This window comes from Trachypithecus francoisi, unplaced genomic scaffold (genome assembly GCF_009764315.1).
Source record: "Trachypithecus francoisi isolate TF-2019V2 unplaced genomic scaffold, Tfra_2.0 Lachesis_group5, whole genome shotgun sequence".
Taxonomy (NCBI): Eukaryota; Metazoa; Chordata; class Mammalia; order Primates; family Cercopithecidae; genus Trachypithecus; species Trachypithecus francoisi.
In genome coordinates this window covers 17,776,480-17,802,117 of record NW_022681470.1, presented here as the reverse complement: position 1 = coordinate 17,802,117, position 25,638 = coordinate 17,776,480, and positions in this window count along the sequence as shown.

Sequence of the window (25,638 nt, the reverse complement as noted above, 5' to 3'; positions counted from 1 at the left end):
TGAGTGTGTCAGTGTGTGTGAGTGTGTGAGTGTGTGTGGGTGTGTGAGTGTGTGTGAGTGTGAGGTGTGTGTGTGAGTGTGTGTGTGAGTGGTGTGTGAGTGTGTGAGTGTGTGTGTGTGAGTGTGTGTGTGAGTGGTGTGTGAGTGTGAGTGTGTGTGACTGTGTGAGAGTGTGAGTGTGAGTGTGAGTGTGAATGTGTGTGTGTGAGAGTGTGTGAGAGTGTGTGATCGTGTGAGTGTGAGTGTGTGTGTGAGCGTGAGCGTGTGTGTGAGCGTGAGTGTGAGTGTGTATGAGTGTGTGTGAGTGTGAGTGTGTGTGTGTGTGTGTGTCTGAGTGTGAGTGTGAGTGTGTGAGTGTGTCAGTGTGTGTGACTGTGTGGGTGAGTGTGAGTGTGTGTGTGTGAGTGTGAGTGTGTGAGTCTGTGTGTGAGTGTGTGAGTGTGAGTGAGAGTGTGAGTGTGTCTGAATGTGTGAGTGTGTGAGTGTGAGTGTGAGTGTGTCAGTGTGTGTGAGTGTGTGAGTGTGTGTGGGTGTGTGAGTGTGTGTGAGTGTGAGTGTGTGTGTGTGAGTGTGAGTGGGAGTGTGTGTGAGTGTGTGTGTGTGAGTGTGAGTGTGAGTGTGTGTGAGTGTGTGAGTGTGAGTGTGAGTGTGTGTGTATGAGTGTGAGTGAGACTGTGTGTGAGTGTGAGTGTGAATGTGAGTGTGTGTGTCTGTGAGAGAGTGAGTGTGAGTGAGTGACTGTGTGTGAGTGTGCGTGTGTATGTGTCTGTGTGAGTGTGTGTGTCTGAGTGTGTGTGAGTGTGTGAGTGTGAGTGTGTGAGTGTGTGTGTGGCTGTGTGTGTGTGTGAGTGTGTGTGTGTATGTGAGAGTGTGTGAGTGTGAGTGTGAGAGTGAGTGTGTGTGAGTGTGAGTGTGCGTGAGTGTGACTGTGAGTGTGTGTGTGAGTGTGTGAGTGTGTGAGCGTGAGTGTGTGAGTGTGTGAGTGGAGTGTGAGTGTGTCAGTGTGTGTGAGTGTGTGAGTGTGTGTGGGTGTGTGAGTGTGTGTGAGTGTGAGTGTGTGTGTGTGAGTGTGAGTGGGAGTGTGTGTGAGTGTGTGTGTGTGAGTGTGAGTGTGAGTGTGTGTGTGAGTGTGTGAGTGTGAGTGTGAGTGTGTGTGTATGAGTGTGAGTGAGACTGTGTGTGGTGTGAGTGTGAGTGAGAGTGTGAGTGTGTGTGTGTGAGTGAGTGTGTGTGAGTGAGTGTGACTGTGTGTGTGTGTGAGTGTGTGTGTGTATGTGAGAGTGTGTGAGTGTGTGAGTGTGTGGAGTGTGTGAGTGTGAGTGTGTGAGTGGTGTGTGAGTGTGTGTGTGTGTGTGAGTGTGTGTGTGTATGTGAGAGTGTGTGAGTGTGAGTGTGAGAGTGAGTGTGTGTGAGTGTGAGTGTGCGTGAGTGTGACTGTGAGTGTGTGTGTGAGTGTGTGAGTGTGTGAGCGTGAGTGTGTGAGTGTGTCAGTGTGTGTGACTGTGTGTGTGCGTGAGTGTGAGTGTCTGTGAGTGTGTGAGTGTGAGTCTGTGTGTGTGTGTGAGTGCGAGTGTGTGTATGTGTGAGTATGAGTGTGTGTGTGAGTGTGTGTGTGAATGTGTCTGTGAGTGTGAATGTGAGAGTGTGATTGTGTGTGAGTGTGAGTGTGAGTGTGTGTGTGAGAGTGTGTGTGAGTGTGTGTGTTTGTGTGTGTGTGTCAGTGTGTGTGAGTGTGAGCGTGTGTGAGTGTGTGAGTGTGAGTGTGAGTGTGTGTGAGTGGGTGTGTCTGTGAGTGTGAGAGTGTGAGTGTGTGTGAGTGAGTGTGAGTGCGTGTGAGTGTGTGTGAGTGTGAGTGTGTGTATGAGTGTGTGAGTGTGTGTCAGTGAGTGTGAGTGTGTGTGTGAGTGTGTGTGAGTGTGAGTGTGTGTGAGTGTCAGTGTGTGAGTGTGAGTGTGTGTGAGTGTGTGTCAGTGTGTGTGTGAATGTGTGTGTGTGTGTGAGTGAGAGTGGGAGTGGGAGTGTGTGTGAGTGAGAGTGTGTGTGAGTGAGTGTGTGTGAGTGTGCGTGAGTGTGTATGAGTGTCTGTGTGTGTGTGAGTGTGAGTGTGAGAGTGTGTGTGTGAGTGTGAGTGTGCGTCAGTGTGTATGTGTGAGTGTCTGTGTGAGTGTTTGTGTGTCTGAGTGTGTGTGTGAGTGGGAGTGGGAGTGGGAGTGGGAGTGTGTGTGAGTGAGGGTGAGTGTGTGGTGTGTGAGTGAGTGTGCGTGAGTGTGTATGTGTGAGTGTCTGTGTGTGTGAGTGTGTGTGTGTGAGTGAGTGTGCGTGAGTGTGTATGTGTGAGTGTCTGTGTGTGTGTGTGAGTGTGAGTGTGAGTGTGTGTGTGAGTGTGAGTGTGCGTCAGTGTGTGTGAGTGTCTGTGTGTTTGTGTGTCTGAGTGTGTGTGTGAGTGTGAGAGTGTGTGTGTGTGTGAGTGAGTGTGAGTGCGTGTGAGTGCGTGTGAGTGTGTGTGTGTGAGTGTGAGTGTGAGAGTGAGTGTGTGTGACTGTGTGTGAGTGTGTGTGAGTGTCAGTGTGTGAGTGTGGGTGTGTGTGTGAGTGTGAGGGTGAGTGTGTGTGTGAGTGTAAGTGTGTGTGAGTGAGTGTGAGTATGTGAGTGTGAGTGTGTGAGTGAGTGTGTGTGTGTGAGAGTGTGAGTGTGTGTGAGTGTGTGTGTGTGAGTGTGTGTGTGAGTGTGAGTGGCAGTGGGTGTGTGACAGTGAGTGAGTGTGTGTGAGTGTGAGAGTGAGTGTGAGTGTGTGTGAAACTGATTTGAGTGTTTGTGAGTGTGAGGGTGTGTGAGTGTGAGTGTGTGAGTGTGTGTGAGTGGTGTGAGTGTGAGTGTGAGTGTGTGAGTGTGTGAGTGTGAGTGTCAGTGTGTGTGTGTCTGAGTGTGTGAGTGTGAGCGTGTGTGAGTGTGAGTGTGAGTGTGTGTGAGTGAGTGTGAGTGTGTGAGTGTGTGTGTGAGTGTGAGAGTGTGAGTATGTGTGAGTGTGAGTGTGTGTGAATGAGTGTGAGTGCGTGTGAGTGTGAGTGTGTGTGTATGAGTGTGAGTGTGTGTGTGAGTGTGTGTGAGTGTGAGTGAGTGTGTGTGAGTGTGTGAGTGTGTGTGTGTGTGTGAGTGTGAGTGTATGTGTGAGTGTGAGTGTGTGTGTGTGAGTCTGAGTGTGTGTGAGTCTGAGTGTGAGTGTGAGCGTGTGAGAGTGTGAGTGTGTGAGTGTGAGTGTGTGAGTGAGTGTGAGAGTGTGTGAGTGTGAGTGTGTGTGAGTCTGAGAGTGTGAGTGTGTGAGTGTGAGTGTGTGTGAGTGTGAGTGTGTGTGAGTGTGACCGCGTGTGAGTGTGTGTGAGTGTGTGTGAGTGTGTGTGTATGAGTGTGAGTGTGAGTGTGTGTGAGTGTGTGTGTGAGTGAGTGTGAGTGTGTGAGTGTGTGTGAGTGTGAGTGAGTGTGAGTGTGTGTGACTGTGAGTGTGTGTGAGAGTATGAGTGTGAGAGTGAGAGTGAGTGTGAGTGTGTGTGTGTGAGTGAGTGTCAGTGTGTGACTATGAGTGTGAGTGGGAGTGGGTATGGGAGAGTGAGTGTGAGTGTGTGTGTGTGTGAGTGTGAGTGTGCGTGAGTGTGTATGTGTGTGTGAGTGTGTGTGAGTGTGAGTGAGTGTGTGTGAGTCTGAGTGTGTGTGAGTGTGAGCGTGTGTGAGTGTGAGTGTGAGTGTGTGAGTGTGAGTGTGAGTGTGTGAGTGTGAGTGTGAGAGTGTGAGTGTGTGTGAGTGTGTATGAGTGTGAGTGTGAGTGTGTGTGTTAGTGAGCTTGAGTGTGTGTGTGAGTGTGAGTGTGAGTGAGTGTGAGTGTGAGTGTGTGTGAGTGTGAGTGAGTGTGTGTTTGACTGTGTGTCAGTGTGAGTGTGTGTGAGTGTGTGAGTATGAGTGTGTGTGGGTGAGTGTGTGAGTGTGAGTGTGAGTGTGTGAGTGTGACTATGAGTATGAGTGGGAGTGGGTGTGTGAGTGTGTGTGAGTGTGAGCGTGTGTCAGTGTGAGTATGTGTGTGTGTGAGTGTGAGCGTGTGTGTGTGTGTGAGTGTGTGAGTCTGTGTGTATGAGAGGGAGTGTGTGTGAGTGTGAGAGAGTGAGTGTGTGTGAGTGTGTGAGTGTGTGTGTGTGAGTGTGTGAGTGTGAATGTGTTGTGTGAGTGTGTGTGACTGTCAGAGTGTGAGTGTGAGTGTAAATGTGTGTGTGAGAGTGTGAGTGTGATCGTGTGAGTGTGAGTGTGTGTGAGTGTGTCTGTGTGAGTGTGAGTGTGTGTGAGTGTGAGTGTGATTGTGTGTGAGTGTGTGTGAGTGTGAGAGTGTGTGTGAGTGTGTGTGTGATTATGTGTGAGTGTGAGTGTGTGTGTGTGAGTGAGTGTGTGTGAGTGTCAGCGTGTGTGAGTGTGTGAGTGTGTGAGTGTGAGTGTGAGTGTGTGTGAGTGTGAGTGTGTGTGAGTGTGGGTGTCTGTTTGAGAGTGTGAGTGTGTGTGAGTGTGATTGTGTGTATGAGTGTGAGTGTGAGTGTGTGTCAGTGTGTGTCAGTGAGTGTGAGTGTGAGTGTGAGTGTGTGTGAGTGTGTCAGTGTGTGTGTGTGAATGTGTGTGTGAGTGTGAGTGTGAGGGTGAGTGTGAGAGTGTGTGAGTGAGTGTGAGTGTGTAAGTGTGAGTGGGAGTGGGAGTGGGAGTGTGTGTGAGTGAGTGTGAGTGTGTGTGAATGAGTGTGTGTGTGTGAGTGTGCGTGAGTGTGTATGTGTGTCTATGTGAGTGTGTGTGAGTGTGAGTGTGAGTGTGAGAGTGAGTGTGAGTGTGTGTGAGTGTGATTGTGTGTGTGTGAGTGTGAGAGTGTGTGAGTGTGTGTGTGATTGTGTGTGAGTGTGAGTGTGAGTGTGTGTGTGTCTGAGTGTGTGAGTGTGAGCGTGTGTGAGTGAGTGTGAGTTTGTGAATGAGTATGTGTGTGTGAGTGTGCGTGAGTGTGTATGTGTGAGTGTCTGTGTGAGTGTGTGTGAGTGTGAGTGTGAGTGTGAGAGTGAGTGTGAGTGTGTGTGTGAGTGTGATTGTGTGTGAGAGTGTGTGTGAGTGTGAGAGTGTGTGTGTGTGTGATTGTGTGTGTGTGAGTGTGAGTGTGTGTGTGAGTCTGAGTGTGTGAGTGTGAGCGTGTGTGACTGAGTGTGAGTGTGTGTGAGTGTGTGAGTGTGAGTGTGTGTGAGTGTGAGAGTGTGAGTGTGTGTGAGGGTGTGTGTGAATGAGTGTGAGTGCGTGTGTGTGTGTGAGTTTGTGTTTGAGTGTGAGAGTGTGTGTGTGTGTGTGAGTGTGTGTGAGTGTGAGTGAGTGTGAGTGTGTGTGAGTGTGAGTGTGTGTGAGTGTGAGTGTTAGTGTGAGTGTGAGTGTGTGTGGCTGTGTGTGTGAGTGTGAGTGTGTTTCAGTGTGTGAGTGTGAGAGTGAGTGTGTGTGAGTGTGAGTGTGAGTGTGTGTGTCAGTGTGTGTGAGTGTGAGGGTGAGTGTGAGTGTGTGTGTCTGTGAGTGTGAGTGTGAGTGTGAGTGGGTGTGTGAGAGTGTGAGTGAGTTTGTGTTAGTGTGAGTGTGCGTGAGTGTGCGTGAGTGTGTATGTGTGTCTGTGTGAGTGTGTGTGTGAGTGTGTGTGTGAGTCTGAGTGTGTGTGTGAGTGTGAGCGTGTGTGAGTGTGTGAGTGTGAGTGAGAGTGTGTGAGTGTGAGAGTGTGAGTGTGGGTGAGTGAATATGAGTGCGTGTGTGTGTGTGTGTGAGTGTGTGTATGAGTGTGAGTGTGAGTGTGTGTGAGTGTGTGTGAGTGAGTGTGAGTGTGAGTGTGTGTGAGTGTGAGTGAGTGAGTGTGAGTGTGAGGGTGTGTGTGGGTGTGTGTGAGTGTGTGTGAGTGAGTGTGAGTGTGTGAGCATGAGTGTGAGTGGGAGTGGGTGTGTGAGAGTGTGAGTGTATGTGTGTGAGTGTGAGTGTGCGTGAGTGTGTATGTGTGTCTGTGTGAGTGTGTGTGTGTGAGTGTGAGTGTGTGTGTGAGTCTGAGTGTGTGTGAGTGTGAGCGTGTGTGAGTGTGAGTGTGAGTGTGTGTGTGTGAGAGTGTGAGTGTGAGTGTGTGAGTGTGTGTGAGTGTGAGTGTGTGTGTATGAGTGAGTGTGAGTCTGCGTGAGTGTGAGTGAGTGTGAGTGTGTGTGAGTGTGTGTGAGTGTGAGTGTGAGTGTGTGTGTGAGTGTGAGTGAGACTGTGTGTGTGACTGTGAGTGTGAGTGTGTGTGAGTGTGTGAGTGTGAGGGTGAGTGTGAGTGTGTGTGAGTGAATGTGAGTGTGTGAGTGTGAGTATGAGTGTGAGTGGGAGTGGGTGTGTGAGTGTGTGTGTGTGAGTGTGAGCGTGTGTGAGTGTGAGTGTGTGTGTGAGCGTGTGTGTGTGAGTGTGGTGTGTGTGTGAGTCAGTGTGAGTGAGAGTGTGTGAGTGTGAGTGTGTGTGTGAGTGTGAGTGTCTGAGTGTGTGTGAGTGAGTGTGAGTACGTGTGAGTGTGTTCGAGTTTGAGTGCGTGTATGAGTGTGAGTGTGAGTGTGTGTGTGAGTGTGAGTGTCTGTGTGTGAGTGTGAGTGTATGTGTGTGAGGGAGTGTGAGTGTGTGTGAGTGTGAGTGTGAGTGTGTGTTTCAGTGTGTGTGAGAATGTGTGTGAGTGTGAGTGTGTGTGTGAGTGTGAGTGTGTGTGAGTGTGTGTGAGTGTGAGTGTGTGAGTGAGAGTGTGTGTGTGAGTGTGAGTGAGTGTGAGTGTGAGTTTGTGTGAGTGTGAGTGAGTGAGTGTGAGTGTGAGGGTGAGTGTGTGTGGGTGAGTGTGTGTGAGTGGGTGTGAGTGAGTGTGAGTGTGTGAGTATGAGTGTGAGTGGGAGTGGGTGTGTGAGAGTGAGTGTGTGTGTGTGAGTGTGAGGGTGAGTGTGAGTGTGTGTGAGTGTGTGTGAGTGTGTGTGTGAGTGAGTGTGAGTGTGAGTGTGTGTGTGAGTGAATGTGAGTGTGTGTGAGTGTGAGTGTGTGTTTCAGTGTGTGTGAGAATGTGTGTGAGTGTGAGTGTGTGTGTGAGTGTGAGTGTGTGTGTGAGTGTGTGTGTGTGTGAGTGAGTGTGAGTGTGTGTGAATGTGAGTGTGAGTGTGTGTGAGTGTGAGTGAGTGAGTGTGAGTGTGAGGGTGAGTGTGAGTGTGTGGGTGTGTGTGAGTGGGTGTGAGTGTGAGTGTGTGAGTATGAGTGTGAGTGGGAGTGGGTGTGTGAGAGTGAGTGTGAGTGTGTGTGAGTGTGAGTGTGAGTGTGTGTGAGTGTGTGTGTGTGAGTGTGAGTGTGTGAGTGTGAGTGTGAGTGTGTGTGAGTGGGAGTGTGTGTGTGAGTCTGAGTGTGTGTGTGAGTGTGAGCGTGTGTGTGTGTGAGTGTGTGTGAGTGTGAGTGTGTGTGTATGAGTGTGAGTGTGTGTGTGAGTGTGAGTGTGAGTGTGTGTGAGTGTGAGTGTGTGTGAGTGTCAGTGTGTGTGTGAGTGTGAATGTGTGTGTGAGTGTGAGGGTGAGTGTGAGTGTGTATGAGTGTTAGTGTGTGTGAGTGAGTGTGAGTGTGTGAGTGTGAGTATGAGTGTGAGTGGGAATGGGTGTGTGAGAGTGAGTCTGAGTGTGTGTGTGTGAGTGTGAGTGTGCGTGTGTATGTGTGAGTGTCTGTGTGTGTGAGTGTGACTGTGTGTGTGAGTCTGAGTGTGTGTGTGAGCGTGTGTGAGTGTGTGTGTGAGTGTGTGAGTGAGTGTGAGTGTGAGTGAGAGTGTGTGAGTGTGAGTGTGTGTGTGAGTGTGAGTGTGTGTGAGTGTGAGTGTGTGGGTTTTTGACTGTGTGTGAGTGTGAGTGTGTGTGAGTGTGTGTTTGACTGTGTGTGAGTGAGTGTGTGTGAGTGTGTGAGTGTGAGTGTGAGTGTGAGTGTGTGTGTGTGTGAGTGTGTGTGTGTGAGTGTGAGTGTGTGAGTGTGAGTATGAGTATGAGTGGGAGTGGGTGTGTGAGTGTGTGTGTGAGTGTGAGCGTGTGTGAGTGTGAGTATGTGTGTGTGTGAGTGTGTGTGAGTGTGAGCGTGTGTGTGTGTGTGTGTGTGAGTGAGTGTGTGTGAGTGTGTGAGTGTGAGTGTGTGTGTTTGTGTGTGTGAGTGTGTATGTGTGTGTGAGTGTGAATGTGTTGTGTGAGTGTGTGTGACTGTGTGAGTGAGTGTGAGTGTGTGAGTGTGAGTGTGAATGTGTGTGTGTGAGTGTGTGTGAGTGTGAGCGTGTGTGTGTGAGTGTGTGTGAGTGAGTGTGTGTGAGTGTGTGAGTGTGAGTGTGTGTGTGTTTGTGTGTGTGAGTGTGTATGTGTGTGTGAGTGTGAATGTGTTGTGTGAGTGTGTGTGACTGTGTGAGTGAGTGTGAGTGTGTGAGTGTGAGTGTGAATGTGTGTGTGTGAGTGTGTGAGAGTGTGAGTGTGATCGTGTGAGTGTGAGTGTGTGTGAGTGTGTCTGTGAGTGTGAGTGTGAGTGTGTGTGAGTGTGAGTGTGATTGTGTGTGTGAGTGTGAGTGTGTGTGAGTGTGAGAGTGTGTGTGAGTGTGTGTGTGATTGTGTGTGAGTGTGAGTGTGTGTGTGTGGGTCTGAGTGTGTGTGAGTGTGAGCGTGTGAGTGTGTGAGTGTGTGAATGAGTGTGAGTGTGAGTGTGTGAGTGTGAGTGTGAGTGTGTGTGAGTGTGGGTGTGTCTGTGAGTGTGAGAGTGTGAGTGTGTGTGAGTGAGTGTGAGTGCGTGTAAGTGTGTGTGAGTGTGATTGTGTGTATGAGTGTGAGCGTGAGTGTGTGTCCGTGTGTGTGTCAGTGAGTGTGAGTGTGAGTGTGTGTGAGTGTGAGTGTGTGTGTGTCAGTGTGTGAGTGTGAGTGTGAGAGTGTGTGTGTGTGAGTGTGAGTGTGTGTGAGTGTCAGTGTGTGTGAGTGTGAGGGTGATTGTGAGAGTGTGTGTGTGTGAGTGACTGTGAGTGTGTGAGTGTGAGTGGGAGTGGGAGTGTGTGTGAGTGAGTGTGAGTGTGTGTGAGTGAATGTGTGTGAGTGTGCGTGAGTGTGTATGTGTGAGTGTGTGAGTGTGTGTGTGTGAGTGTGAGTGTGAATGTGTGAGTGTGAGTGTGAGTGTGCGTCAGTGTGTATGTGTGAGTGTCTGTGTGTGTGTCTGCGTGAGTGTGTGAGTGTGAGTGTGATAGTGAATGTGAGTGTGTGTGTCAGTGTGATTGTGTGTGAGTGTGTGTGTGTGAGTGTGAGTGTGTGTGAGTGTGTGATTGTGTGTGAGTGTGAGTGTGAGTGTGTGTGTGACTCTGAGTGTGTGAGTGTGAGCGTGTGTGAGTGTGTGAGTGTGAGTGTGTGTGAGTGTGAGAGTGTGAGTGTGAGAGTGTGAGTGTGTGTGAGGGTGTGTGTGAATGAGTGTGACTGCGTGTGTGTGTGTGAGTGTGAGTTTGTGTTTGAGTGTGAGTGTGTGTGAGTGTGTGTGTGAGTGTGTGTGAGTGTGAGTGAGTGAGTGGGAGTGTGTGTGAGTGAGTGTGAGTGTGAGTGTGTGAGAGTGTGAGTGTTAGTGTGAGTGTGAGTGTGTGCGGCTGTGTGTGTGAGTGTGTTTCAGTGTGTGAGTGTGAGTGTGAGTGTGTGTGAGTGTGTTTCAGTGTGTGAGTGTGAGTGTGAGTGTGTGTGAGTGTGAGTGTGAGGATGTGTGTGTCAGTGTGTGTGTGAGTGAGTGTGAGGGTGAGTGTGAGTGTGTGTGAGTGTGTGAGTGTGAGTGTGAGTGTGAGTGGGTGTGTGAGAGTGAGTGTGAGTGTGATTTTGTGTCAGTGTGAGTGTGCGTGAGTGTGCGTGAGTGTGTATGTGTGTGTCTGTGTGAGTGTGTGTGTGAGTGTGAGTTGAGTGTGTGTGTGACTGAGTGTGTGTGTGTGAGCGTGTGTGAGTGTGAGTGTGTGTGTGAGTGTGTGAGTGAGTGTGAGAGTGTGTGAGTGTGAGTGTGAATGTGAGTGTGTGTGAGTGTGAGTGTGTGAGTATGAGTGTGAGTGTGTGTGAGTGAGTGTGAGTGCGTGTGTGAGTGTGAGTGTGTGTATGAGTGTGAGTGTGTGTGTGAGTGTGAGTGTGAGTGTGAGTGTGTGTGAGTGTGAGTGAGTGAGTGTGTGTGAGGGTGAGTGTGAGTGTGTGGGTGAGTGTGTGTGAGTGTGTGTGTGTTAGTGTGAGTGTGTATGAGTGTGAATGGGAGTGGGTGTGTGAGAGTGAGTGTGAGTGTATGTGTGTGAGTGTGAGTGTGCGTGAGTGTGTATGTGTGTCTGTGTGAGTGTGTTTGTGATTCTGAGTGTGAGTGTGAGCGTGTGTGAGTGTGTGAGTGTGAGTGTGTGTGAGTGTGAGAGTGTGAGTGTGTGTGAGGGTGTGTGTGAATGAGTGTGAGTGCGTGTGTGTGAGTGTGTGTGAGTGTGAGTTTGTGTTTGAGTGTGTGTGTGTGAGTGTGAGTGAGTGTGAGTGTGTGTCAGTGAGTGTGAGTGTGAGTGTGTGTGAGTGTGAGTGTGAGTGTGTGTGGCTGTGTGTGGGTGTGAGTGTTTCAGTGTGTGAGTGTGAGTGTGTGTGAGTGTGAGTGTGTGTGTGTGAGTGTGAGGGTGAGTGTGAGTGTGTGTGTGTGTCAGTGTGTGTGTGATTGAGTGTGAGTGTGCGAGTGTGAGTGTGAGTGTGAGTGGGTGTGTGAGAGTGAGTGTGAGTGTGAGTTTGTGTGAGTGTGCGTGAGTGTGCGTGAGTGTGTATGTGTGAGTGTCTGTGTGCGTGTGTGTGTGAGTGTGTGAGTGTGTGTGTGTCTGAGTGTGTGTGTGAGTGTGAGTGTGAGCGTGTGTGAGTGTGAGTGTGAGTGTGTGTGAGTGTGTGAGTGTCAGAGTGTGTGAGTGTGAGTGTGAATGTGTGTGTGAGTGTGAGAGTGTGTGTGTGTGTGTGAGAGTGTGAGTGTGAGTGTGTGTGAGTGAGTGTGAGTGCGTGTGAGTGTGTGTGAGTGTGAGTGTGTGTGAGTGTGTGAGTGAGTGTGAGTGTGTGTGTGAGTGTGAGTGAGTGAGTGTGAGTGTGAGTGTGAGGGTGAGTGTGAGTGTGTGGGTGAATGTGTGTGAGTGTGTGTGAGTGAGTGTGAGTGTGTGAGTATGAGTGTGAGTGGGAGTGGGTGTGTGAGAGTGAGTGTGAGTGTATGTGTGTGAGTGTGAGTGTGCGTGAGTGTGTATGTGTGTCTGTGTGAGTGTGTGACTGTGAGTGTGAGTGTGAGTCTGAGTGTGTGTGTGAGTGTGAGCGTGTGTGAGTTTGAGTGTGAGTGTGCGTGTGAGTGTGTGAGTGTGAGTGTGAGTGTGTGAGTGTGAGTGTGTGTGTGAGTGTGAGAGTGTGAGTGTGTGTGAGTGTGTGTATGAGTGTGTGAGTGTGAGTGAGTGTGTGTGTGTGTGAGTGTGAGTGTGTGTGGTGTGTGGAGTGGAGTGTTTGTGTGTGATGGTGCGTGTTGCGAGTGTGAGTGTGTGTGAGTGTGTGAGTCAGTGTGAGTGAGAGTGTGTGAGTGTGAGTGTGTGTGTGTGTGGAGTGTGTGTGAGTGTGAGTGTGAGTGCGTGTGTGTGAGTTTGAGTGTGTGTATGAGTGAGTGTGACTGTGTGTGAGTGTGAGTGTCTGTGTGTGAGTGTGAGTGTGTGTGTGAGTGTGTGTGAGTGTGTGTGAGCGTGTGTGAGTGTGAGTGTGAGTGTGTGAGTGTGTGTGTGAGTGTGAGTGTGAGTGTGTGTGTATGAGTGTGAGTGAGACTGTGTGTGAGTGTGAGTGTGTGTGTGAGTGTGAATGTGAGTGTGAGTTTGTGTGAGTGTGCGTGAGTGTGCGTGAGTGTGTATGTGTGAGTGTCTGTGTGCGTGTGTGTGTGAGTGTGAGTCTGAGTGTGTGTGAGTGTGAGTGTGAGCGTGTGTGTGAGTGTGAGTGTGTGTGTGAGTGGGTGTGTGAGTGTGAGTGTGTGTGAGTGTGAGCGTGTGTGAGTGTGTGAGCGTGTGTGTGTGAGTATGTGTGTGTGAGTGTGTGAGTCACTGTGAGTGAGAGTGTGTGAGTGTGAGTGTGAGTGTGAGTGTGTGTGTGTGAGTGTGAGAGTGTGAGTGTGTGTGAGTGAGTGTGAGTACGTGTGAGTGTGTGTGAGTTTGAGTGCGTGTATGAGTGTGAGTGTGAGTGTGTGAGTGTGAGTGTATGTGTGTGAGTGTGAGTGTGAGTGTGTTTTTCAGTGTGTGTGAGAATGTGTGTGAGTGTGAGTGTGTGTGTGTGTGAGTGTGAGGGTGAGTGTGAGTGTGTGAGTGAGTGTGAGTGTGTGTGAGTGAGAGTGTGTGTGAGTGTGAGTGTTAGTGTGTGTTTCAGTGTGTGTGAGAATGTGTGTGAGTGTGAGTGTGTGTGAGTGTGAGTGTGTGTGTGTGAGTGTGAGTGTGTGAGTGAGTGTGAGTGTGTGTGTGAGTGAGTGTGAGTGTGTGTGAGTGTGAGTGAGTGTGAGTGTGAGGGTGAGTGTGAGTGTGTGGCTGAGTGTGTGTGAGTGGGTGTGAGTGTGAGTGTGTGAGTATGCGTGTGAGTGGGAGTGGGTGTGTGAGAGTGAGTGTGAGTGTGAGGGTGAGTGTGTGTGTGAGTGTGTGTGAGTGTGTGTGTGAGTGTGAGTGTGAGTGTGTGTGTGAGTGAATGTGAGTGTGTGTGAGTGTGAGTGTGAGTGTGTGTTTCAGTGTGTGTGAGAATGTGTGTGAGTGTGAGTGTGTGAGTGACTGTGAGTGTGTGTGAGTGAGTGTGTGTGTGAGTGTGAGTGTGTGTGTGTGAGAGTGTGAGGGTGGTGTGTGAGTGTGTGTGAGTGTGAGTGTGTGAGTGAGTGTGTGTGTGAGTGAGTGGCGTGTGTGAGTGTGAGTGTGTGTGTGAGTGTGAGTGTGAGTGTGTGTGTGTGAGTGTGAAGGGTTCTGTGAGTCTGTTGGACTGGAGAGTGTGAGTGTGAGTGTGTGAGTGTGAGTGTGTGTGAGTGTGAGTGTGAATGTGTGGAGTGTGTGAGAGTGAGAGTGTGAGTGTATCGTGTGAGTGTGAGTGTGTGTGAGCGTGAGCGTGTGTGTGAGTATGTGTGTGTGTGAGTGTGTGTGAGTGTGAGTGTGAATGTGTGTGAGTGTGTGAGAGAGTGTGAGTGTGATCGTGGGAGAGTGAGTGTGTGTGTGAGCGTGAGCGTGTGTGTGAGCGTGAGTGTGAGTGTGTGAGTGAGTGTGTGTGAGAGTGTGTGAGTGTGACTGTGAGTGTGAGTGTGTGTATGTGTGTATGAGTGTGAGTGTGAGTGTGTGAGTGTGAGTGTGTCAGTGTATGTGAGAGTGGGTGTGAGTGTGAGTGTGTGTGTCAGTGTGAGTGTGAGAGTGTGTGTGTGAGTGAGTGTGAGTGTGTGAGTGTGAGTGTGTGTGAGTGTGAGTGTGTGTGAGTGTGTGTGTGAGTGTGAGTGTGAGTGTGTGTGTATGAGTGTGAGTGAGACTGTGTGAGTGTGTGTGTGAGTGTGAATGTGAGTGTGAGTTTGTGTGAGTGTGCGTGAGTGTGCGTGAGTGTGTATGTGTGTCTGTGTGCGTGTGTGTGTGAGTGTGAGTCTGAGTGTGTGTGTGAGTGTGAGTGTGAGCGTGTGTGAGTGTGAGTGTGTGTGTGTGTGAGTGAGTGTGAGAGTGTGAGTGTGAGTGTGAATGTGAGTGTGTGTGAGTATGAGAGTGTGTGTGTGAGTGTGAGAGTGTGAGTGTGTGAGTGTGAGTGCGTGTGAGTGTGTGTGAGTGTGAGTGTGTGTGAGTGTGAGTGTGAGTGAGTGTGAGTGTGTGGTGTGAGTGTGAGTGAGGTGTGAGTGTGAGTGTGAGGGTGAGTGTGAGTGTGTGGCTGAAGTGTGTGTGAGTGTGTGTGAGTGAGTGTGAGTGTGAGTATGAGTGTGAGTGGGAGTGGGTGTGTGAGAGTGAGTGTGAGTGTATGTGTGTGAGTGTGAGTGTGCGTGAGTGTGTATGTGTGTCTGTGTGAGTGTGTGTGACTGTGAGTGTGAGTGTGTGTGTGAGTCTGAGTGTGTGTGAGAGTGTGAGCGTGTGTGTTTGAGTGTGAGTGTGTGTGAGTGTGAGTGTGTGAGTGTGAGTGTGTGTGTGAGTGTGAGAGTGTGAGTGTGTGAGTGTGAGTGTGAGTGTGTGTGTGTGTGAGTGAGGGTGAGTGTGTGTGAGTGTGAGTGAGTGTGTGTGAGTGTGAGTGTGAGTGTGTGTGTGACTGTGAGTGTGAGTGTGAGTGTCTGTGAGTGTGTGAGTGTGAGTGTGAGGGTGACTGTGAGTGTGTGGGTGAGTGTGTGTGAGTGTGAGTGTGAGTGTGTGAGTGTGATTATGAGTGTGAGTGGGAGTGGGTGTGTGAGTGGGAGTGGGTGTGTGAGTGTGAGTGTGTGTGAGTGTGAGTGTGTGTGTGAGCGTGTGTGTGTTAGTGTGAGTGTGTGTGTGTGAGTGTGTGAGTCAGTGTGAGTGAGTGTGAGTGTGTGTGAGTGTGAGTGTGTGTGTGAGTGTGAGTGTGAGTGCGTGTGTGTGTGAGTTTGAGTGTGTGTATGAGTGTGAGTGTGAGTGTGTGTGTGAGTGAGTGTGAGTGTCTGTGTGTGAGTGTGAGTGTGTGTTTCAGTGTGTGTGGGAATGTGTGTGTGAGTGTGAGTGTGAGTGAGTGTGAGGGTGAATGTGTGTGTGAGTGTGTGTGAGTGTGAGTGTGTGAGTGAGTGTGAGTGTGTGTGAGTGAGTGAGTGCGTGTGTGAGTGTGAGTGTGAGTGTGAGTGTGTGAGTGTGTGTGAGTGTGTGAGTGTGAATGTGTTCTGTGAGTCTGTGTGACTGTGTGAGAGTGTGAGTGTGAGTGTGTGAGTGTGAGTGTGTGTGAGTGTGAGTGTGAATGTGTGTGAGTGTGTGAGAGTGAGAGTGTGAGTGTGATCGTGTGAATGTGAGTGTGTGTGAGCGTGAGCGTGTGTGTGTGAGTGTGTGAGTGTGTGTGAGTGTGAGTGTGAATGTGTGTGAGTGTGTGAGAGAGTGTGAGTGTGATCGTGGGAGTGTGAGTGTGTGTGTGAGCGTGAGCATGTGTGTGTGAGCGTGAGTGTGAGTGTGTGTGAGTGAGTGTGTGTGTGTGAGTGTGTGAGTGTGACTGTGAGTGTGTGTGTATGTGTGTATGAGTGTGAGTGTGAGTGTGTGAGTGTGTGTGTGTCAGTGTGTGTGAGAGTGGGTGTGAGTGTGAGTGTGTGTGTCAGTGTGTGTGAGTGTGAGAGTGTGTGTGAGAGTGAGTGTGTGTGAGTGTGTGTGAGTGTGAGTGTGTGAGTGTGAGTGTGTGTGAGTGTGAGTGTGAGTGTGTGTGTATGAGAGTGAGACTGTGTGTGAGTGTGAGTGTGAATGTGAGTGTGTGTGTGTGAGAGTGTGTGTGTGTGTGTGTGCGTGAGTGTGTGTGTCTGTGTGAGTGTGTGTCTGAGTGTGTGTGAGTGTGTGTGTGAGTGAGTGTGTGTGAGTGTGTGTGGCTGTGTGAGTGTGAGTGTGAGTGTGTGTGTAAGAGTGTGAATGTGTCTGAGTGTGTGAGTATGTGAGAGTGTGTGAGTGTGATTGTGAGAGTGTCTGAGTGTGAGTGTGCGTGAGTGTGTGTGTGTGAGTGTGTGTGAGAGTGAGTGTGTGTGTGTGAGCGTGAGTGAGTGTGTGTGTGACTGTGTGTGAGTGTGAGTCGGAGTGTGTGAGAGTGTGAGTGTGAGTGTGTGTGTGAGTGTGTGAGTGTGAGTGTGAATGTGAGTGTGTGTGTGAGAGTGTGTGAGTGTGAGTGTGCGTGTGAGTGTGTGTGAGTGTGAGTGTGTGTGTGAGTGTGTGCGAGTGTGAGTGTGTGAGTGTGTGTGAGTGTGTGTGAGTGAGTGTGTGTGTGAGTGTGAGTGTGTGTGAGTGTGAGTGTGAGTGTGTGTGAGTGTGTGAGTGTGTGTGAGTGTGTGTGTGTGAGTGTGAGTGTGAGTGTGTGTGTGTGTATGTGTGTGTGTGGAGGAAAGTGCCCTTTGCGCCTAAAAGCGATTTCCTGCATGTCAGCCTGTCTTTGGCGAGCCTCCCTCCGCGTCTGTGCCTGGGTCATGTGTCCGCTTGTCAACTGTTTTCGCAGCGGTTCCACTTTGGGTTTGTGAAGGCCTCGACCTCGTGAGAAGATGCCTGGCTCCCGGAGTAGTTGCAACCTCATCCCCAGCCCGTGCCGCCTCTTTTCGTTGAGCAAGACGAACACACTGCAGCCACGGACAAAAGCCGCACGGGAGCTCATTGTCCTGCAGGAAAGGAGCAGGCCCACATCACAGAAGAGGCTTGTATCTTTTCCGGGCTCTTCTCTGAGAAAACAAGCCACACCAAGACACAGGCTGAAAGAAGAAGCCGCGAATGGGAGATGGCCACAATCCCAGTCCCTGCAACGCTGGCCTCACTGCACAAGCCACCCTTTGTGACTTGCTTCTTTCAGTTAGCATAATGTTTTCAAGATTCATCCAAGGTGTAGCGTTAGTACTTCATTCCTTTTTATGGCTGAATAATGTTCCACTACGTGGATATACCACACATTATTTATCCATTCATCAGCTGATGGACAATTAGTTGTTTTCACCTTCTGGCTGTTGTAAGCATTCATGAATACGTTTTGTGTGGACATCTGTTTTCAGTTCTCTTGACAGATACCCGGGAGTGAAACTGCTGGCTCCTACGGTAACTCTATGTTAAATCGTTTGAGGACCTGTCAGACTCTTTTCCAAACTGGCTGCACCATTTGACATTCTCACCAGTTCATACTTTAAAAAATTACCCACGTTAAACAAGAAATGATGTTTATAAATCATAACTGAACCTCATACCATAGTAGTCTCATGTGTAAGAAGTGCTATAAAAAAAGTGCTTATTATGTTACTTTATGTCTTCACAGCTATGATTGTCAGTGGTCTTATAAGTTATTTTTTCCTAGAGACCCAAGCTAATAAATCTCTTCTGAAAGTTGAATCATAAAAATTGCTGACACTTTGTGAAAGCCAAAGGCTCAAAAGAGACAAATAGTTCTCTTCCTGAGCCTTCTATCCACACAAACATTAGATATGCTTGCTGGCTAATGCTGCCTTGCCAAAGGGGGAGGATGTGTCATTTATAAGAATCAGAAAATGGTGCATTAAAAAGAGAAAATGGAGAGTGGAAAAGGATGAGACACATGAAGAGATGCTGAAAATACAACCTTTACCACAAAAAGATGGGAATTCAATTAGATGTATGTCCCATAACTAAATACACAACTATAGATGTAGGAGATAAATCAAATGAGATATTTTAAGTTAAATTATTTTGATAAACCCAGTAATATTGTACATAGACAATACAAAAATCTCTGTAGTCAAAGGACTTTTTTAAAAATTACATCTCCTGGCTGGGCACGGTGGCTCAAGCCTGTAATCCCAGTGCTTTGGGAGGCCGAGACGGGGGGATCATAAAGTCAGGAGATTGAGACCATCCTGGCTAACATGGTGAAATCCCGTCTCTACTAAAAAAATACAAAAAACTAGCCGGATGAGGTGGCGGGTGCCTGTAGTCCCAGCTACTCGGGAGGCTGAGGCAGGAGAATGGCGTGAACCCAGGAGGCGGAGCTTGCAGTGAGCTGAGATCCAGCCATTACACTCCAGCCTGGGCGACTGAGCGAGACTCCGCCTCAAAAAAAAAAAAAAATTACATCTCCTGCTATATAAAAACTTCACACACCTCCAGCAGCAAAGAATCATTTCTCAGTGGTAAGGCATGTTAGGGATACTCTTGCTACTATGTAACAGACTTTATCAATGCTCCCTATAATTAAAAATAACAAGGCCAGGTGCAGTGGCTCACATCTGTAACCCCAGCACTTTGGGAGGCCAAGGCAGGAGAATCATTTGAAGCTAGGAGTTCAAGACCAGAGTGGGCAACATACTGAGACTCCCTCCTCTACAGTTTTTTTTTTTTTTTAATTAGCTGGGTATGACTGTAGTCCCAGCTACTCGGGAGGCTAAGGCAGGGGGATGGCTTGAGCCTAGGAGTTAGAAACCACAGTGAGCTATGGTCATGCCACTGCACTCCAGCAGTGTCTCTAAAATACTAATAATAAATATCCAATCACAATTTCCACTATTGGGTGGGGAGTGGCTGAGAATTAAGAGTCACCTGGTCCACCAGGGTGTTGCCCTGAGCAGGGCAGGAGATGGTGTGGCAGAGTCTGCAGAGCTGAGACCCCAAAGCTGGGGACCACTGAGAAGAGCGATGGAGTTTCTGAGATTTGGCAAGCACAGAGAAACCAGGTGGAGGGCTCATCATTAACGGGAAATGCTGGAGCCAGACTGAGCTTCCCGGATAATTACGGTGCATTGCCCCTGATAGGAAAATGAAACACAAGTTATGCGCTAGCTGTAACCCCTCCACAGCAAATACCATAAGGAAAGAAGCTGGTTCCCAGAGACACCTCAACCAAGAGATCCCAGAGAGCCAGAGGTCCCTGCTCCAGTGGCAGGTTTGGTAAGATTCACTGTGACCTAGATGCCACTATCAGAAGGAGGAAGGAGGAGGAAGATCACTTATTTGGGGAAAAGTGGACCTGTTACCGGAAAGTGGTCCTGATACAGACCCCAGGAGAGGGTTCTTGTACCTCGCACAAGAAAGAATCCGGGACAAGTCTATAGATCAGAAGCAAGTTTATTAGAGATATAAAGAAACAAAAGAATGGCCACTCCATAGGTAGAACAGCAGTATGGGCTGCTCAACTGAGTATAGTTAGGGTTATTTCTTGGTCATATGCTAAACAAAGGGTGGATTATTCATGAGTTTTCCAGGAAAAGGGCGGAGACTTCCCTGAAACCTGGCTTCCTCTCCTTTTTAGACTATAGAGGATAACTTCCTGATGTTGCCATGGCATTTGTAAACTGTCATGACGCTGGTGGGAGTATCTTTTAGTATGCTAGCACATTATAATTAATGTATAATGAGCAGTGAGGATGAACAGAGGTCACTTTCATTGCCATCTTGGTTTTGGTGGGTTTTGGCAGCTTCCTTACTGCATCCTGTTTTATTTATCAGCAGGTTGTTTGTGACCTATATCTTTGTGACCTGCTGACCTCCTATGTTATCCTGTGACTAAGAACGCCTAACCTCCTGGGAATGCAGCCAGGAGGTCTCAGCCTTATTTTACCCAACTCCTATTCAAGTTGGAAACACTCTGGCTGAAACACCTCTGACAGACCTTATAGGATATTTGAACTTTGAAGTAACTGCTAGTTTACAGAGACAGAAGAAGAGAGATAGAGTAAGAGAGATCATTTTAAAATGAGTAAGAGTGTCACGCAACAAAATCTAAATACAATTTTTGGTGCTAGGTGGTAACTGGGGACTCCAGAGAGCAAGAAGAGATAATTTTTTTTTTTTTTAATTAGGATTTTTGGCCAGACATGGTGGTTCACACCTATAGTCCCAGCACTTTGGGAGGCCAAGGCGGGTGGATCACGAGGTCAAGAGATCAAGACCATCCTGGCCAACATGGTGAAACACCATCTCTACGAAAAATACAAAAATTAGCTGGGTGTGGTGTAGCATGCCTGTAGTCCCAGCTACTAGAGAGGCCGGGGCAGGAGAATTGCTTGAACCCGGGAGGTGGGTTACAGTGAGCCGAGATCACGCCACTGCACTCTAGCCTGGCAACAGAGCGAGACTCTGTCTCAAAAAAAAAAAAAAAAAAAAAAAAATTAGGATTTTTTTGTGCCCTAAACTGTGGAGAGTAAATTCCTATTCTGCTGCACCTGTGGTTCAAGTCATCCTAAGGTCTGTGCATAACATCAGCCTCCAACCCCTAGATGAGAAGGAGAAAGGAAATCATCTTGGGCTGAGGTCAAACTCCAGGGAAAGAAATCCCAGAGAGTTAACAGAAGGCAGACAGGGATATTTATCATTCTTCAACACTGAATGTTTAAGGAGTGAAACTACTTCTCAGGGATGGAAGTACAATTTCAACGGTGTCACCTTAGGCCATAGGGGCAGTGATCTAGAGCTTATTTAGGGAGATTAGGCCTTGGAGGAAACTATATTCCACAGTCAAGCCAGAAAGCAAGGCCAGAGCTGAGAGAAGCTACAGGCAGCTTGTGCAGTCCTGGGAAACCAGGGGAACCACCAGGTCGTCCACGAGCCTGTGCACCTCCAAGCTGGGACCTCTTGAGTCAGACAGCTGAGGCCAAAGACTGGGCATCACCCTGTGGAACAGTGGGTGTGGGAGAGATTTGGGCTGGGGGCTCTGTTGCCTTTCAGGAGATGGTTCTCACCCTATGGTGTGATGCCTGATCACGGCTCGTTCCCACTGAAGAAAAGCTTTGTGGTGGTTCATGAATGAGTGCCTGTTAGGACAGGGGTGAAATGAGGAGTGTTCCAGCGATGGACAAGTCCCCGGATGAAGAAAGTGAGACCCTCGCCTGGTGTCAGGCTTACCAATGACCATGGGAGGGGATGGATAGGGAAGCAAGGTCTGGGTGAAGATCTAGCTCTCATCTTCTGGGAAATGGGGGTGGCCTTCAGGACAGGTAAACTCCTTTGCAAACACACAGACGTCTTGCGAGGAGACATACACGGGGAAGGGAAGGCAGAGCCCACCTAGGCCAAAACATCATTGTGGGCTTTAAGTTTCAAAGTAGACTTTTAAAAGTCGACAGCAGTTAAGGCTAGTGTTGTGGTGCAGACCTGTAGTCCCAGCCACTGGGGAGGGTGAGGTAGGAGGATCTCTTGAGCCCAGGAGTTCAAGCCTTCAGTGAGCTATGATCATGTCACTGCACTCCAGCCTGGATGACAGAGCAAGACTCTGACTCTAAAATAAAATTGAAAAAAAAGAAAAATTCAGCCAGGTAAATCTATAGGGTTAAAGCTTAAAAAGTATAAAAGGTGTATAGAAAAGTCTCCCCACATTCCTCTACCCCCATCTACTTCACTTACCTCCAGAAAACAGAACCATTAGTAGATCTTTGTGTAGTTTCTGAGAGATTTTTATGCAGATATAAATAAATATTTTTTGCCTTCTTTCTCCACAAATGCTGGCATACCCTACATGCCATTCTGCACTTTGAATTTTCTTTTTTTTTTTTTGAGACAGAGTCTCTCACTCTCGCCAGGCTGGAGTGCAGTGGTGCCATCTTGGCTCACTGCAACCTCCACACCCTGGGTTCAAGCAATTCTCCTGCCTCTGCCTCCCAAGTAGCTGGGATTACAGGTGTCCGCCACCATGCCCGGCTAATTTTTTGTATTTTTAGTACAGACAGGATTTCACTATGTTGGCAAGGCTGGTCTCCAACTCCTGACTTTGTGATTTGCCTGCCTCAGCCTCCCGAAGTGTTGGGATTACAGGCGTGAGCCACTGCGCCTGGCCACTTCGGCTTTTCAGTTGAACATTGTGTCCCAGGGACCTTCCCACATGAGTGTATGCAGAGTTTCCTTGTTCCGTTTTATGGCTGTATACTGTTCCACTTCATGATTACCTGGACCATCATTTTCTTTACCATTCCCCCAATAGAGGACACTAAGTGTTTTCCAACTCTTTTTTTAACATAAACAATGCCACCATGAAATGAACAGCCTGGTATACCTTTCACTTTTTGGGGTGCGCTCTATCATCAGGATAAACATAAATTTCTAGAAAGGAAGTATCTGAATCAGAGTGGGTGTATTGGTAGCTCTGAGAGGTATTCATAAATAGTTCTCCAAAAAGGAGACACCAATTTACACTCCCACCAGCAAGCAGGAGGGTGTTTTACTTTTTCTTTTTGAGATGGAGTCTCACTCGTCACCCAGGCTGGAGTGCTGTGGCTCAATCTCAGTTCACTGCAGCCTCCGCCTCCCAGGTTCAAGCAATTCTCCTGCCTCAGCCTCCCAAGCACCTGGGATTACAGGCGCCCCCACCACGCCTGGCTCATTTTTCGTATTTTTAGTAGAGTCAAGGTTTCACTATGTTGGCCAGGCTGCCCTTGAACTCCTGACCTCGGGTGACCCATCTGCCTCGGCCTCCCAAAGTGCTGGGATTACAGGTGTGAGCCACCACGCCCAGCTGTCTTACTCTTTTTTTTTTTTTTTTGAGACGGAGTCTCGCTCTGTCGCCCGGGCTGGAGTGCAGTGGCCAGATCTCAGCTCACTGCAAGCTCTGCCTCCCGGGTTTACGCCATTCTCCTGCCTCAGCCTCCCAAATAGCTGGGACTACAGGCGCCCGCCACCTTGCCTGGCTAGTTTTTTGTATTTTTTTTAGTAGAGACGGGGTTTCACCGTGTTAGCCAGGATGGTCTCAATCTCCTGACCTCGTGATCCGCCCGTCTCGGCCTCCCAAAGTGCTGGGATTACAGGCTTGAGCCACCGCGCCCGGCCCCAGCTGTCTTACTCTTAACATATCCAAAGTGTTCAACTTTTCTTCCAAGTCTGCCTCTCCTCCTCCTGTCACCACCATCACCCATTTGCTCAAGTCTGAAAGCAGGATGCCACCCTCACACCTCCATCCTTGTGCCCCAGCAGAACACCCTGACAGTACTTCTCCTAGAAGAATCTGTCCCCTTCCCGCCTTCACTCCAATTACATCTGGAGTTAGCCTCAGCCCCTCTCACCTGGACACCTGTGCAGGTCCCCTGCCTCTCCACTCTCCACCCTCCTCGCCAGCCCACCCCATCTTCCACACTGCAAGCCAAGGGGCCACAAACACTGCAGCCGGGCAGGCTCACTCTCAGCCCATCATAGGGGTGGAAAATAGGACACTGCCCTCTGCAGGATCCAGGCTGTTTGGCATATCCCTCAAAACCCGGGCCCTGCTGTAAGGCCCGGACCGGCTGGAGTTCTAGGGGTCGTCTCCCTGCATCCATGTGAAACTTCCAGGCGTTCGTCCTTGGGGTTTTTCCTTATGGCATCCCAGAGCCATGCAGGCACTATGTTCACACCCTGCCGCCCTGCGAGATGAACAAGAAGGAGAGCAACAAAGGGATATTGCCGCAGGCCTGAGTGTGGAGGAGAGAGAGAAAGAACAGCACAGGAAAGAGAGGCCAGGAAGGCCCCTGCTGCTGGGTCACGTTCACTTCACATAGAAGTTGCTTCAGCAGATTACTCTGCTAAAGAGAGGAAAATACTCTTGATGCATGGTCCCTGCTTGGCTCAAAGCTGCATGTGTCTCTAGGCTGTGACAAGCGGGCAGAGCTTATTAAAAGCAGTGCACATGGTTCTCTGCCCAAGCTGAGTCCTTTCCCTCTGAGCTGCTCAGAGCATTTCCCAGTGTGGGTGAAGAAGTGTGCAAGGCCTAGTAGGCCTCAGACTGTGTGGCTGCAGTTTCTGTAACTATTGTTCATCCTGAGAAGTGAAGGTTTGGAAAACTAAACGGAGAGACCCAAGAATGCTATCGGCTTGGGGCATTGGTTCAATGTTTACTCAGCAAATGTGCATTGTGCTCCTGCCCTGCGCTGGGCTGAGCTGGGAGCAGGATTAGTCACTAAGACAAAGTCATGGAGAAGTCCGGTGCCATGAGCTCTGCAGGAAAGACGGGCCCAGGGCTCTGTGGGCCGACTTCGGGCAGGAAGAATGATGAGGATGTAAATCCTGAGAATGCGCCAGCTCCCGCAGACATTCTCAGAGTCCCAGAGAGCCAGGGGGCAGGAGGAATTCCAGCTGTGCTTCTGGAGGATTGTTAAACCTTTTCGGTGTGTTTCCTACTCTGAGGCATGTTTGCTTTACTCACAATGACGATGCAATTCTCTGATTACCTAGCAACTATAATAAGGCTCTAAAGGAAAAGACAGGTTCTTCCAATGCATAGAGAGTCCCAGGTGGAAGGACAAGACCCCAGCCTGGAGAGGAGTTTCTGTCGGGAGGAGAATGAGATCGTAAATCCCTGAAGCTGGGAGTGGGTCTGGTGCTGGACCCACTCTGGACAGTGCTGAAATTTACTTCAAGGTCCTTTCTCACTTGCTGGAGCATTTGAAGGGGATGTTCTCAGAGATCCGGGCTGGTAATCGTTTCCCTGCCAAGTTGTCACCAGATGGCCCTTATGTTGCCACACCTGTCTCCCCAGGTTGCCCTCCTTAATCACTTCGAACCAGAGCCATCTGCCAGGGCAGCGGGCAATGCGATGCTCGTGGGCAGCTCCATCATCTCTAGCCAAGAATCATTTGGATGGGCCAGAACTGCACTCTGGTCCCAGCCAGAAGACCCCAAGTCCCAAAGTCCCTCATTGTACAAACAAAGAGACATAAGAGAAGCCTTGCAAGTTGAGGCAAGTCAGGCTCAGAAGGAGACCATGAAAGTCAGCATCTGTGGAAGGGGCAGGGGGTGCAGAGAGGATAGGGGAAAGGGAGGAATCAGCAACTCCTGATCCCCTCCATGTGCCCGACTCTGCAAGTGGCTTTGTTTCCACAAACCTGCCATGCCTCTAGGAGGCAGCACCGATTGTCCTGACTCACAGCTCGGAAGCAGGGACAGACAGCACGGATAACTCACTCAAGATCACTCCAGGCAAAACTGGGAATTTGTCTGAGTTCATTCAGGCTGCTGTAACAAAACAGCACAGACAGGGTGGCTGATAAACAACAGAAAAGTGTTGCTCACAGTTCTGGAAGCTGGAAGTCCAAGATCAAGGCACTGGCAGATCCCATGCCTGGTGAGGGGTCTACTCTGTGGTTCCTGGGTCCTCACATGGTGGAAGGGAGGAGGGGGTTCTCTGGACCTAATCTTTCATAATGGCACCAATCCCATTCATGAGGGCTCCACCCTTCTGGCCTAATCACCCCCTAAAGGCCCCCCTTTCTAATACCATTACTTTGCAGGGTATGGGTTCAACATACAAATCTTGGGGGGAATACAAGCAATCAGGCCATAGCAGAGTGAAAGCCAAATATTCCCAACTCTAATGTCTACACCTCCCCTGTAAAACCATATGCAGGATCTACTAGAGAGAATGTGTGTCAGACTGAGTGCACACTCCTGGGAACTGAGAGCTTATATAAAAATTCACATCATGGCCTTTTAACTGCACCCATTAACTCAAGACCCCTTGTCTCCAAACCCCAACTTTGACTAGTTAGAGAATCACACAGAAATCATTATAAAGTGCTTAGAACATCAGGGTTTTCACATGGTGACTAATACTTTTGTTTACTTATTTTTATTGATACATAATATTTGTACGTATTGATGGAGGTACATGTGCTATTTTGTTATATGCACAGAATGCGTGATATCGAGTTGGAGTATTTAGGCTATCTATCCCCTCCAGTATTTATCATTTCTTTTCTTTTTTCTTTCTTTCTTTTTTATTTTTATTTATTTATTTGTTTATTTATTTATTTTTTGACAGTCTCTCTCTGTCACCCAGGCTAGAATGCAGTGGCATGATCTCAGTTCACTGCAACCTCCACCTCCCAGGTTCAAGGGATTCTCCTGCCTCAGCCTCCTGAGTAGCTGGGATTACAAGTGTCTACCACCACACCCGGCTGATTTTTTGTATTTTTAGTAGAGACAGGGTTTCATCATGTTGGCCAGACTGGTCTCGATCTCCTGACCTCAGGCGATCCACCCTCCTT